This window comes from Myotis myotis, unplaced genomic scaffold (assembly GCF_014108235.1).
Source record: "Myotis myotis isolate mMyoMyo1 unplaced genomic scaffold, mMyoMyo1.p scaffold_m19_p_3, whole genome shotgun sequence".
NCBI lineage: Eukaryota > Metazoa > Chordata > Mammalia > Chiroptera > Vespertilionidae > Myotis > Myotis myotis.
In genome coordinates, this window is record NW_023416335.1 from 61,341,888 (window position 1) to 61,354,587 (window position 12,700).

At 35.3% G+C, this 12,700-nt stretch overlaps 1 protein-coding gene and 1 non-coding gene across 2 annotated transcripts in view; both read left to right on the forward strand.

The window, feature by feature from the left end:
* DACH1 (dachshund family transcription factor 1) overlaps window positions 1-12,700 on the forward strand; it is a 445,250-nt gene that overhangs the window by 22,913 nt on the left and 409,637 nt on the right. The gene's annotated exons all lie outside the window — the stretch shown is intronic.
* On the forward strand, window positions 6,459-6,643 carry LOC118652315. The gene has a single exon (XR_004966566.1). It is a non-coding gene; the product is annotated as a small nucleolar RNA SNORA23 (small nucleolar RNA).

Here is a 12,700-nt window from a genome sequence, read left to right on the forward strand (position 1 = left end):
TTCTAATCTGATTTAATCCTCACAATAGTTCCATTTCCATTTTACAAAGGAGGATACTGAGTTACAGAGAAGCTAAACAAATCGTCTAAGGCAAGAGGTGATAAATGAGGTTAGCGTGTGGATCCCAAATCCAAATTCTACACTCCTAACTCCTACACTGTGCCACTACTGTTTAACTACTGCCCTGGACTCTTACCCTAAGGAGAGATGCACAAACCCCCTTGAGCATCAGCTTTCTCACTTGACAGTCAAGAGGCTAACACCTAACCAACAAGAGGAGGATTAAAGGGCAGGAGATTGAAAAAAATTAAAGTTAAATGACATTGAAATAACAAACTACATAGAGGTTAGTAGGAATTCAGTCCATGTCCTTCGCCATTTCCCTGTTCTCCAGGTCACATTTGAGAAAGAGAAGTCAAAAAGTAGTACTGACAGTCTGTCATGGTGTCCAGTGTCCTGGCCCCAGTCTACAGTGGCTGTAGAAAGCTGTATATTGTTTCCCTATTCCTAGACCATCCAGTCCTACCCAGCAGCAATACCTGTTTGGCTCTAATGTCACAAACAGATGTGTTTGTTTCAATGAGACAAGCACCATCAAAAGCAGACTTCAGGCTGGCAGCTGTGACTCAATTTACTTTTCAGCTACATTTCACAGTTTGTTCATGGTAAGAAGTGTTTCTGTTCAACTGTCCTTCCCATGGACTAAGGAAAATGAGCAGACCCTGTTGCTGACCAAGAGCTTAAACTTTTGGGTTTTGCTAGAGATAACATTAAATAAGGAATTGCTTCCTCAGTAGCAAACCAGGGGAGTTATGCTTTTAACTTTCTATTTTGAGTCGCTGTACCATACATGTGAATATTAAGTTATTCTATTAATGCTGTCAGAAATCTGGGAGGAAAATATACATAAAAGGCAAGTTTAGAAGACAACAAATAAATAAATAAATGGTTCAATATTTACAACCTTTTTCTAGCTAAAATCTTGTGGTGGTTTCATGCCATTCACATATTTTGGGTTTTAGAAAATATTATGGCTATCTGACAAATGAAGACCTTACTTATGAAAATTACCCTTATAGGCTTCTAAAACATACTGTGCAATACATCCTTGGGTGTGTAAAACAATTTTACACGTGCTCTTTATCATTTTAAGACAAAGAAAAGCAATAAAGTCTTCCTTCAAGTCCATAAATCATATCTCTCTTGAAATCCAAGCTTAAAGACATGCACATGAAAAAAATTAAAATCAAATTTATCTGTTCAGATAGTGGTGTGGCCTTTAGAACTTTACTGTGTTCTTTTTACGTTTTATTCCCTTGCTCTATTTTCATTTCATCATTTACTGCACCTTTTATTTTGCATTTTGCATCTTTCATTGTTTTTTTTATCCTAATTTTGTAGTTTTAGCAAGTTAATGATTTTAAGGGTTCTGAAATTACAACTAAATAAGCAGACATATATGTGCAAACGCCCAAGATGATAATTTTTTTAAAAGCCCATGCTATTTTCCTGGGATTCTAGGCTGGCCTGGCTGGAGTTTGGGATGTATCTATGAAGTAGGGGTGAGAGAATGAGCTGCAAATATAGACAATGGCAAGCCCAGAAAGAACCCTATGTGACATGATTAAGGAATTTGAACATAACATGGTAGATGATGAAAAAAATCACTGGAAAATATTTTTCTAATGGAAGATTCTTAATTGGAGGAATGATATGATTGGGTTTGTGTTTTGTATAGGTAATTGTGACCCTCTTGAGGGTGAATTACTAACATTTTAAATAGAGACTTTATTAATCCAATTTGAAATAACTAAGACTTTAGTTTAAGGCAGCAGTAATGGGGATTGAGTGACACAAGACAAACAATAAAACAAAACAGAGGAGAAATTAACTTACAGTTTGGGGTGGGGTGGGGGAGTGAGTTGAGAGTAACTTTGTAGTGTTTCATGAGTACTGTTGTCAGTCCTAAGACCACAAGGAGGAAGTCCAGTGAATATAATTCCATTTTGAAGGCTTTGAGTTCCAGATGCAACGGATGTCAGAAACACATATTTGGGATTCAAAGAAAAATCAGGACAGGAGCCAGAGATTTTGAAGAAATTTTGAGGAGAGAGTTAGAGCTGTGGGTTGTGGCCATAAAATCATAAACGGGATTTCCAGAAAGATTTGACAGTTACTCTAAGAATTCCTAAAGTTTTAATAATTTCTCTATGTTTTAAAAACACTGCTTTAGTGTCTTCTAGTTTCAAAGAACTTTTTGAAAACCACATATCAATTTTTCCAAGAAAAATATTCTTAATTCACAGAGGTGAAATATTATCTTCCCATTATGAATTATTCAAAGTTAAATGGAAGTCAAAGATAGAGACTTGCAGGGAGCAGGTTTCCTAGGTTGCTGAGTCATGACTGCGACTCTAAGAAATACCTTTATTGTGTTTGATTCTAAGCTTGTGATAATAACTGGTGTCAAAAGATGAGAACATTCTGCACTGGAATTTAAAAAAATACCTTTGATTAAAAATGAAAGCTCTGTTAACAGAGTTCACCTTAAACTCTCAGCTGACCTTTTAGTAGGAAAGCTGCTGTAAACCTCAAAGGCAGGCTCCATCCATGGGAGGCAGCAGCAAATTCAGTGAGTTTATGGGCTGACCTTTGGTGATTTAATCCAGTACTAGAAGGTAGGACAGGTGTTAAGGACTGTGCTTTAAAAATCAACATTAACAATTAGCGACAGCAAATGAATATCATGATACTATTTAAAAAGTAAGAGATTGATCTAATGCAAATTAATCTCAACATTAACAGATTAAATTTCCTTCAGAATTAGTTTTTAACTCCACATTCTCAGACCAGATGGCTTGTAAACAATAACGCACTTTGGTTTTGGTGACATGATTTTTTCAAGGAATTTGTCTAACCTTAGATATTCTATCTAATTCTTAGAGTCTGTTTAAGAGAAAGACTTTTCTTCACTAAATTAGTGAGTTTTCATATGCACAAAAGTCTTTGTTAAATAAGATAGCATAATTATAATAAAAAAAAAACCAACCTAGAGCGCTATTACAATCACATTGATTACAGAATAGCGCATTGTTCCGAGTGAACTTTTTGCTAAGGTTCCTCCATTAATGTGACTTCAATATTGCTCTAAAATTATGTATTACACAACAAATTTCCCCTTGCAAACTTTAAAATATCTACCAATGCATTATCAATAAAAAATTATCCACTCATAATAAGAGTCTACCAGCTTGTATTTAGTTTTTGAGTTTATATTTCTATTGTATCTGTTTAATTAAATGCCATGTCATCATGAGTTTGGAGTTTAAGTTCTTCTGGCCTTTTGTAGGTAGGCATTTCTTAGACTTTTCATACTGATTTGTCTGCCTTGTATGTTATTATTTCTTTCCTCTCACAAGGTCACTATTGATTTGATTAAAGAGGAAATATAAGCAATGTTAACTTAATTTCTGTTTGTGTGTTTAGTTCATTTTATGGTTTACTGTGGTGACCATTTGTACTTTATATCTATCTGAGAGAAAACAGTGATAACTGGAAATAGTAATTACCAAAATTTTCAGCTTAGCTGTCTGTCACATGCTCACCATTTAATTTCAACAGAAGGTTAAAAAGCATATTGTAGAAATGTTACTTTACAAATAAAAAAAAACTTAATGTGAATAAATATAGGATATCTTTATCACTGTAGTTGGTGAAATCCAATAGCTGTCTCATAGTAGGTCTACCTAAAAATGTTCAAGGAAAAAAGTACATATTTTCATATGTGTAAAGTTACTGAATGTGTAGAGAATTAATGTAAAATAAATCACTTATGAGGAAGTATATTTAGTAAACCTTAAATTTGCTACTAGAGAATGTACATATTCATTTTATCTTTAATTTTTTATTTTCACAGTATTAATACTCTCCTCTAAATGCTCAACAGAATTCAAAATAATGTGTTTATGTGTGTGTGCATAAAGTGTTGAAAAACTATCGTTCATCTGTCAATTCTATGCATATTTGTTACAAATGTTATAGGTGGCAGACATTCTTCTAGGTACTTTGAATATACCAGTGAATATAAAAGACAAGATCCCTGCCTTTGTGGGGCTTATATTCTAGAGGTCATGGTTGGGGGCAGACAGATGGACAATAAATAATAAGCATAATAAATAAGCAAATTACATAGTATAAAAAATAGATCTAGGTGAGGAAAGCTTGGAGTGTGGGTAGTGGGACCGTTGAACTTTTAAATAAAGTGGTCAGAATAGGCCTCATTGAGAAAATGACAGTTGAGTCAATATTTGAAAAAGATGTGAAGAGCTCAAAGGCATTTTAAAAAAACTTATTATTTCTCTTTTCATTTTCTCTGGCTTTGATTTCCAACTCAGTAAACGAGGGAAGAGTGGGTCAGAGGTAGTGCAATAAGGCTTTTCATTCTATACAAGTAGGGAATGATTAAAAATTTATCTTCAGTTCTAAGGTATAAGAGCACATTATACTACAGATAAAAATTAGGTTTTTAAAATCTTGTTTCTACCACTTGCTAGCTCTGTGATCTTAGTCAGATTCTTTATAGTCTAGCAGCTTCAGCTTGCTCATATATTAAAGTGGGATGATAATATTTGTCATATATTAAATAAAATTATGCATATTAAGCATATCAGTGCCCAAGATAAATTCTTCAAAAAAATTTTTTTTTGGTTTTAGAGATAGAAGAAAGGAGAGGGAGAAAGAAAGAGAAAAACATTGATGTGGATTGGCAGCCTCCTGTACACACACCAAGTAGGGATTGAACCCACAGCCTGGGCCTGTGCCCTGACTGGGAATTGAACCAGCAACCTTTCCATGCATGAGACAACATCCAACCGACTGAGCCACACCTGCCAGGGCCCAAGATAAATTCTGTATTTAAGGATTCTGTCCTTATTTGAAGTTTAATAGAAATATTTTAATTATTCAATTTGGTAAATAGACTGCAGTTATTACTATTCACTTACTTCTGTATGAAGGGATATAAATGTCCTCAATACCATAGAATATTTCCGGGTCTAGGTGATTTTTAAAGGTAGTAAAATATTAGAAAGTCAGTCTTATGCTTTAAACTTCTTTATGGTGACATTTCCTTTACTAATTGATTGGCTTCTATCACCTCTTCCCCTCATTCCTAAGGAGCCTAGGAAGGGCAACCATAAAAAATATTGGCCGAATTGGAACACTCCAGCGGTTCTCAACCTGTGGGCCGCGACCCCTTTGGGGGTCAAATGACCCTTTCACAGGGGTCGCCTAAATACATCCTGCATATCAGATATTTACATTACGATTCACAACAGTAGCAAAATTACAGTTATGAAGTAGCAACGAAAATAATTTTATGGTTGGGGGTCACCACAACATGAGGAACTGTATTACAGGGTCGCGGCATTAGGAAGGTCTAGAGAAGTGTTACAGAAGTAGTATTGATAATTATGTTGGGACAACTAGTGAAAACAAGGACTGACCCAGGCAAACAGAATACAATGCATAGGTCTATAGGACAGCCTTTTTAAATCAATAAAGGTTCTAGCCATTAGCCTAGGTATGAGTAGTTTTTAAAAAGTATGAGATAATTGTTACCTCAGGGATAATTTGAGTAGTCAAAACAAAGTACCTTACTTGGAGGCAGGCCAGGAGAGCAGAATTCTTACTCTTGTTTATCTATTTTCATTTTAACAAGGGTTATGAAGTTTCTCATGAATTCCAGTTGTTACAAAATTGATTAAAAGTTCATTTTAATTCAGACTTCTTTGTAAGACATCACATTTTTTGTTGTTTACTTCTTTGGTTATTTGTGCTCCATTTCTTGTATTTCTGTATATCTCAGTAACGAAGGCCTTTATTCTCTTTGGCAAGAGCTAGGTATCTCATTCATGAAGGGTGTATAGGCAAGTTTATTTCCAGATACCTGCCTTTGGTTGGTTTTGGTCCTACTATGACCATATGAGCCAACATTCTCAAAGTTATTGCCATAGTCTTCACCAGCAAATATGTTGGAAGGATAATGGCTTTTGGTAGAAAGTTGAGGCAAAACAGAAAAATTTGTTGTAGACTTGCTTTTTCTGTCTTGTGCTCTGTCTGGCTAGCAAATTCCTGGACAGAGTCTCAACACTAAATTCCTCCACGATGAATGGACAACCATGGGGAGGAAAAGGGATGGGGCAAAGGGAAGAATAGAAAAAGCAGAGTTAAAAGACACAATGGTGGCATTTTCAGAATGCTAACTAATACCTTGGCATTCATCTTCCAAAATTATGCTGCTTCTCTGATTCTCAAATCAAGAATGTGTGCATTATTTCTATAACCTCATTGAGTATCATTCCCAGTACCATACTAGAGTCACAATTTTTGAGATGAAAAAAACAAAACAAGACAAATGAACTTTAATGGTGCGTCAAAAATCCAATGTCTTTATGGCTGATGTAATGTGTGCACAGTTTTCCTCTGTGTCTGATAGCAGTGTCTGTCTGTGTTTTGCATTCAGATCTTGCTATCCACACAAACATCATGCAGCCAAAGAGTAAGTTGGGATCATAGTACTGGTCTAGGGTTGTCTCATTGGACATAATTTACCTCTGGCCAGCCTCCAAATTCCCACACAGAACTTTGGGAATAGAGATACTGTATAGCTTTTGGAAATTTAACATGTTATCTATAATAACTCACTGCATTTTTTTTTAAATTAAAAAAAAAATCCTATGTCTTTGAAATGCTAATATGGCTACACCCTTTATTAAGTGAGAGTGGGTCAAATACAGGCGAGAGGGTGGTGTGGTGAGGTATAAAAAATGTGGAATTACTTGCTGAATTCTTCGAGTTCTGACTTCATTCTTGGGACTACTTTATGTTATATAGGTAGCGATTCCAGAAATGATGTCCCATTATAGTATCTTTAGACATCCTCTTGGGCACAATAGCTCTAGATAGAGGAGATGCTATAGATATTCGGGGTCTTTGAGGCTACTTTACTTTACTGGTTTGTTATGTGATATTCTTGCCTCATCCATTTTGCCTCTAATCACGTTTCCCATTTCTGTTGTGTGCTTCGCCCATAACCCCAGTTTTATATCATAACACTTGCTGTATCAGCACCCGTTCTCTTTCCAGTGCTCAGTTTTAAACAGCCTCATTATGAAAAATATAGTACTTAAAAACATGGCAAAAATGTATATTACTTTAGCACAAGATAAAGAGATTCTTGAGAAATGCAATGACTGCTGAACTAACTTTATCCTAAGGGGCATTTCACTATTTTAATTGATTTTTTTTCATGCCCATTTTATTAAAAGAGTCCTTGGAGAAGGTAAATGGTAGATTGCTTCTGGAAACAAAGGAACACTTAACTTATTTGTTATTACTACCAATATGTCCATACTTTCGTGAAGTTAAACATTTTCACATCATTTTAAAATAGCTTATAATGATGAACAAAATGATGAGGACCAGTTAGCTCTAATTCTAGCAAGGAGCTACTTGATTTTAAATATCAAGTGCTAGTTGGGAAAATTAACGTTAAGTTTTACTGATCTATGGCAGCTTTGTGCCAAGAATAGGCATTAAAATTTATTGTATCTAATGCAATTACTATTAAACTATTTTCTTATTTTAGATTCTGAAGGCCATACCTAGACAAAATAGTATGGCACTATATAAAGGTCTTCAGATGGGGTCTCCCAGTGTTTTAAATTACACAAACATAGAGGACTGAATAATCTTATAAATCTCAGCTCAAAGGCTTATAAAGCCCACAGGCTCTGTTGCCAAATTCCAGCACTGGTGTGGGCTCTGGGTTGTAATGTTCATACAAATTCAGATCTAGTTAAGTTTAAACACTCACCCCTTCCTGAAATTTGGCTACTGTAAAAAAAAAAGTCATGATGTTACATGATAAGTTTGGAAATCATAGTTTTAGTCTATTAACATTGTTTTCCAGTGTTCCACTTTAAGTGATGGAATGTACAAAATAGGTTTATGGACATTTTCAAATAAGATTCAGTTTACACTTGTTTTCTTCTCATATGTAGAAGGTAAACCTTGGGTCTTTGTCATCTAAACTTGGGGAGACAAAGTACAATGTGTGAAGGTATGAAGTCTTCATGTGACTCTCAAAGTAATGCAGCTCTGTGTTTGGGTGAAAGTAATCCATATGCAGTAACCATATAACCCAGAATTTAGCGTCTCCAGGGCCCTTGGTACAAGCACCTCCCAGTTGAGCCCCTCCAATCTTTCTGGCCCAAGGGTTGCAAATGGATCTAATGGCCTGGGACTCTTTTACATCAATGTTGGCTCTTCCCGAGAAAATATTTCCTCTGCTTGTATGTAGCCTTCAAGAGCATATCCTCAATTAGACCTAAGGAAGGAACATTCTGAAGAGGGGACAACTAGTTCTTAATCTTGATTTTAAATATCATTTGTTATTTGGCAAAACTGAACATAAATTTTATTCATCTACCACAGCTTTTTGATGATTGGATATCAAACTTATTTTTTTATCAGAAATTACTACTAAAACATTTTCTTAGTTTAACCTTCCCCCGTATTTCCCACATTAAAGAAATATAGCAAAGCACACATTGTTTTTACATTTATGTAAACCCCAGGCATTTTAGCTAATGCTTACTTTTGACAATATCTAATACGTTGGAGTCAAATGATTTTACCATTGGGAACAATACTCCCATTTAAAAAATGAATTGCCGCCTTATTGTTTGTATTTAGCAACAGCAGCGTTATACGTTCAGAAGAAATAAATATCCTCCCCTTTTGTCAATAAGAGATTCACTTCATTTATTTCTATTTAGTTGTCTTCTTTTTGTCAGGATTTAGACTAATGAGAAAATCTCAGAAAGATTCTTTCCTGTCTAAACATCAAGCACACACATGCTTCTCCATAGAAATAACACAAGAAATTCGTTCAAAGACAACACATAGCCTGAGAAATTCTTGTGTGCCGACAGCTCTCCAACAGTGTTGTCACAGCAGGAAGACATCAGTTGAAGAAACAGATAGTGACCTCAAAAAAAGTCTGGTCAGCAGTGTGGACAGGGTTTCACAAGATTATAAATCACCCCAGGGTCGCTGTGTTCCCACCATAAAGAGAGCATGGCCGTTTTATTGTAATCTAATAAGAGATGGGAGCAAAGGACAGCTCCAGTGTGTGTTTGCAAAGAAAAATTCTTGATTACAGTTTCAAAACTATACAGTTTCTCTGCTATTGAAGTGCAGATTATAGGGGTTAAGGCCATGTTAGGATTGGATTACCTTTTATAGCTTTATGTTATCCTCCAGTTCATGAATCAGAAAGTACTTAAATTAAACTGAACATTTGGGAGTAATCCTGGTATGTGGCCTGGTGGTAGAAAATTAATCATGATTTTGTGATAGATTATTAAGCCTTTCATTTAAAGGAGGTCTTTCACAGAACAGTAAAGTAACTCTCTGGTGGGAATATATATATATATATTACTATGGAAAATAAAACTCTCTGTATAACAAGTTATGTTAAGATTGGTTCAGGAGGCAATGATTTAATGAAAGAAAACATGCATCTATATTAAAATGCATATAAAAGATGTAAACATTCAGTCTGGAAGGAATTATTAGCAGATTTTAGAGTTTCTTACTTTTTGTTTTACAATGCTAACTTGTGTTTGTTTCTATGTTTATATACTATATAACTAAAGTGAAATAGTTGCTAAATATTTCAAATTACCTATTTTGACATGAGAAAGGCTAACAGTTCCATCTTTAAAATACTCAGAAATCAGAAAATTGCTCTAAGTAGATTAAGGCTTACTAAGGCAGTGGTTGCCAAAATTTTGAAGTAAAACTCTAGCTTTGATGACATTTTGAAATGATACATACCTCTTCATTTGCCCTAGCAGCACTTTCTATGCTGGTGAAAAGAAGGTTTTAACTTTGTCATTTTATCCTTTGTACTTAAGCTCCTTCAACACTCGTTGCTCTATATACATTTGTGGGACCATAATCAGATGTCCTACCATTTAAATGGATTTTACTCCCTAACTTATCACCTTTACTTTGTCAGTTTGTTCCTCTGAAGCCGTGCTGACATCTAGAGATAAGTCCTATCAGTCACAGGCTACTGACTGAATTTTGATTGTGAGAAGCCATCGCTTAGACTAGAGAAAAAGAGTGAGGTGTATTGCTCAGGGTATATTTTATGTTATGGTTCCAAACCACAGAGGTAAATAAGATGGAGCTTGCAGCTCTTCCTTTTTTATTCGGCGGAAGATGGACTTTGCAGGCTGCTTTCCTCGTCTCTTCCCTTTTCCCGTTTGGAGTCCCAGGCCCCGTGGTTTTGCTCTCATTTACTTTCTTGAGCAAAGATGAATGTGAAAGGGAAAACTGACTCTCGAAGGATATTAGACTGGTCGGTTAAACATAGTGTCCTTAAATTCATCTCCATTTATTTTCCAGTTGTCGATTCCTCTTTGTTTCTTCCTCATTTATATATGCTTAAGTAGGTGAGGAGGCAGATTTCCACTGTGTCTCTTTGCCTAATACTTTCTCCATTGCTCCTCAAAGTGCTACTCCATGAACTGGAAACTGGAAATGATCACTATCCAGGCAGGTTCAATTCCCTTTTGAATACAGAAAACACCACTTTTGTGACATTCACAGCCTCTATTAGCTTAAAGAACAAACGCTCTGAATGTCATTGCAAATTCAAACTGAAAAGAGTAAACAGAACAATATAGGAACCAAGTTCTTATTCTGACTCTGCTAACTCACTGTCTCCCATTGACTGCCACAAGAACTTTGCATATAGAAATAAGATGTATTTCATCTCAGTTTCTCAGACCTCTTCTCAATCTGTAAATTTGAACATGAATTTTTAATTCTTAACAAAAATGTAAATGAATATACCCACTAAAAATATATGGTGATTTTAGGAGAGTAAGCTATTTTGATGCCCTATATGTACAAGGCATGTCATCGATCATTTATAGTAGAAAAGCTCTCTGTTTCTACTCTCTCCCTTGGTAAAGCTTACAAATTAGTTCACAGCAAGTGTCATCTAACACTGGGCTTTCTCATACAACTAAGACTTGCATATAACCATCTGTTTTGCATATGTGTTTGTTCTCGGTAATCTTTATTACTAGATGGTCTCTATAGAAAGTGCATAAGTGCAAATGCCAACATGTATTTTTGTTAGTGGCCCTGAATAGACTGGTTAAGGCAGAAAAACAAACGTACTTACTTTGATTTATCACTTGTGACATTAGCATGTACCGTACTGCTCTCCAGGAAACAAAATGGTTGCACCTGAGGACAGTGATATAAACACTACTTTGATTATTTGAAACAAACCATTAGGCTTTGATGAAAGAACTGTTACCATGGTGGATCCTATACTGGGACAGAGTGCTTGGATATAATGGATGAGCAGTCTGCAATTACTTGTTTAGAATTTAAAGAAGCCAAGCTTAGTTTTTAGCAGGAAACAGATATATAAATCAAATTGAATTTTATATGAATCCCTATGGTAGAAGTTTTACAGCTAATACATGTGTTGCTGCAGTAGTTTCTTATTGGTAAAATCAAATTAATTCAAATTAGATAAACTTATTCTAATGTCAAATGAATTTTTTTAAATTGTCTAAAATCATTCTATTCCATCTTTCAAGAGGAATTTCCTAAATGGAATTTTATTAATTTACATCTACATACTAAATTATCTTTTGTTTTATTTATATTTTTAAATGCACACATATACATGAACACACACAAAACCAAGCCTAATTGTGAATTAAATACCCTTTTATCCTATATAATTTGTAGAGATATGTAAAATATAATCCCAGTTAACCAACCACTAAAATTCTCATGGTAAGGAAATTTTATTTAAAAAGCATACGTTAAGCTAAAATATTTAAGTTCCCTACTTTTTAAACTTTTTTTACCTTAGTCCATTAGTGTGGCTTAGATGTCATTGGAGACCATTTTATGCAGTCTTGGAAAAGAGAACACCTGACCTTCAGGGGACAGGATTTAAGTAAATTTATGTGGAAGAAGAGTGTATGGGTAATAAAAGAGGCAAGAGCAGATAGTAGATACAAGCACATCATCAATAGCTTTATTGCGTGGCGGGTAAGACCCCAGAGGTGAGCCTAAAAGACAGTATGTAGTAGGCCTTATTGGAGAACCCAGGAAAGGCGAGGGAGAGTGGACTACTCACAGATCAGCTACTGGGAGAGAGGGATCATCAAACTGAAAAAAGGAAGGGCAAAACCACAGGAGGACCATATAATGAAGAAAAACCCAACCGTTTTCCCAATGATGCCGTGAGCCTGCCCTGAAATCCTACCACCTATGTCTGTGAAGAGTATTTTCAATATTGTGTCTATTCAAACGAGTTGCTTTGTAGATGCACATTACATTTCTGCTACTGTTTTATGGTAAATATGTTTTTATGCTACAAACTGTGGTTTCTAGTTCTAACAGCATACAATTTTAAAATATATTTAAAAGCATGATTTAGTGGAGGGGTCCACATTTCATTTGGCGCTCGAGGGCACAGGTACAAGCAGCTTCCTTGATCAAGAAGGGCATGTGGGTCTCACAGAGGTTACAGAACTTGCTTTAGATCAAGGACAGTCAGCTGCAGAGAGAGAAGCAGAACCCAGATCTTATC